This window comes from Babylonia areolata, chromosome 9, assembly GCF_041734735.1.
Source record: "Babylonia areolata isolate BAREFJ2019XMU chromosome 9, ASM4173473v1, whole genome shotgun sequence".
NCBI classification, from domain to species: Eukaryota; Metazoa; Mollusca; class Gastropoda; order Neogastropoda; family Buccinidae; genus Babylonia; species Babylonia areolata.
The window spans coordinates 27,426,749-27,429,248 of record NC_134884.1 but is presented as its reverse complement, the minus strand read 5'-3'; the positions used below and the strand labels follow the sequence as shown (position 1 = coordinate 27,429,248).

General features: G+C 46.6%; 1 protein-coding gene across 5 annotated transcripts in view; it reads right to left on the bottom strand.

The window, feature by feature from the left end:
• Nucleotides 1-2,500, bottom strand: part of LOC143286177 (uncharacterized) — a 180,234-nt gene that overhangs the window by 70,025 nt on the left and 107,709 nt on the right. The window contains exon 1 of one of the 5 annotated variants that reach the window (XM_076593801.1): nucleotides 1,302-1,394. The exons of the other annotated variants lie outside the window; for them this stretch is intronic. The gene's annotated coding sequence lies outside the window, so the exon portion shown is untranslated. Of the gene's footprint in view, nucleotides 1-1,301; nucleotides 1,395-2,500 lie in introns of those variants that run through there. 5 annotated transcript variants of the gene reach the window in all.

Sequence of the window (2,500 nt, the reverse complement as noted above, 5' to 3'; positions counted from 1 at the left end):
AAATAAAACTGCACGCAGGAAAAAAAAAAAAAAAAAAAAAAAAAGAAAAGAAAAAAAAGGGTGGCGCTGTAGTGTAGCAAAGCGCTCTCCCTGGGGAGAGCAGCCCGAATTTCACACAGAGAAATCTGTTGTGATAAAAAGAGAAATACAAATATAAAAATACGAATACATACTCGCCAACAGCAGTGAAAGGGGGTTCACCAATGACCCAGAATGGTGGTCTACGGGAGGGCAGGGACAATAACCCAAGGGCCTGCTTCCAGGGCCATGCTTACCACGTCACCAAATGGTCCACAAATCTATTCGACGAACTGATAATAACCGTCATCTTCATCATACTAATAATCATACTAATAATCATAACAATAGTAATAATGCTAATTGCTATTATCAACAATGATGTTAACACCAATAATAGCGGTAACAAAAGGGAGAAGGACTAAGGGGGGGGTGGGGGGGGAGAGACGGAGGAGGAGAAGAAGGAGGAGGAGGAGAAGAAGGAGGAGGAGAAGGAGGAGGAGAAGGAGGAGGAGGAGGAGAAGAACAAGGAGGAGGAGAAGAAGGAGGAGGAGAAGGAGGAGGAGAAGGACTGAGGAGAAGAAGGAGGAGGAGGAGAAGAAGGAGGAGGAGGAGAAGAAGGAGGAGAGGAGGAATAGAAGGACTGAGGAGAAGGAGGAGGAGAAGAAGGAGGACTGAGGAGAAGGAGGAGGAGAAGAAGGAGAAGGAGGAGGAGGAGAAGAAGAAGGAGAAGAAGAAGGCGGATGAGGATGAGGATAATATTCACTGATATAGCGATGACTCCTAGGTTCAAAACTGTGCAAGTTAACAACAGTACATGTGGCATGAATTAATGAGGTACAGGACCAAGTAAAACATATCAAAGGCACCACTAGCACTCCTGAAACACTATTTTGAAATGGCGCTCACACACACACACACACACACATCCCCACTTCAAATAACGTATCCAGCAATGTATCTCACAATGCTCGTCTTCACATGATCCTTCGAAGCAGGTAGAGCCAACAACCAAAGCTCTTCTCACTTGCTGAACGATGCTAGAATATACGTGTATATCACATACGCTTGAAACCTTAACTCGGTTTTTTCCTTTCTGTTTTTTTCTTCTTCTTTCTTTCTTTCCCTGAAACATTTCCACCTCAGGGAATCAGTTTAACTTCTCCCCTTTTACAGGAAAACAAGAAAAACAAAACAAAACAACAACAACAACAACAAAAAACCCAAAAAAAAAAACAACAACAACAAAACAAAAAACAAAAACACTAAGAGAAATCGCAAACCTGGTGCAAACACACTCGATGAAGTCGACACCTCCGAAGCGCGCTGTTTAAACACCCACACCCACAACACAAACTACAAACAAGATGAGGGAAATAGGGAGGGGGGTGGGGGGTGGAACTACTAAAGAAAAAAAGACACCAAACCCCCCACCACCCACCCACCCACCCACACACACAAAAAAACCCAACCCATACAACAATCATCACCCTACACCTATCCACATAGCAACAGTCCACACTTTTCTTCAAACAAGACCTGTATGCACTGTAAGGGTTCCACATCGAAACCGCTTTCCTCCTCCACATCACACCAACACACACACACACACACACAAACTTTTCCCGCTGCCTTCTCCACCGAGAACTAAAAGAGTCAGTGGCGTTTTGTATCGGCTGCTTTCTCTCTCTCTCTCTCTCTCTCACCCACACCCACAATACAACGGTTTCGGTATCTGTTCCCGCGCAGCACAATACACACACACACACACACACACACCCCTCTCATGCGCACACGCGCGCGCACGCACGCATTGTTTGCAAAACGAAACTTCTTCCCTCTACAGTCTTCTACCCCCATCCTCCACGCGCACACACTTTCACACAAGCTAGCAGGCAAAAGACACGCCCGCGTACGCTCGGAAGCACGCACGCACGCGCGCGCGCACACACACACAACAGCAGGCGTGAGACACGCACACACACACACACACGGCAGGCGAAATATAAGCACGCGAACGAACGCGCCAGCGCGCGCGCTCCCACACACACACGCGCGCGCACACATAGATACACACATGCATACACGAATCCCCTGCACACACACACACACACAAACAAACACACACGCACACACACACACACACACACACACACACACACCGTTACAGTTCCAGTCACCTCCTCCACCACTAGCATCACAGAAAATCATCACGACGGCTGTCAGAGGAAAAAAAAAAAAAGTATGCAAACAACTCCAGTTAAACTTTGGAACATCCATAGATCCACAGCAACACTGCCACCACCACCACCACCACAACAACAACAGCAACAACAACTAAAACCTAAAACAACAACAACAACAACAACTAAAACCTAAAACAACAACAACAACAACAACAACCGTGGCGTTGTCAGGTCATCCATTTTCCACGCAACAGCGGCATGAAGTTAAAGGCAGTGCTGAGCACAACCAGCAGGCA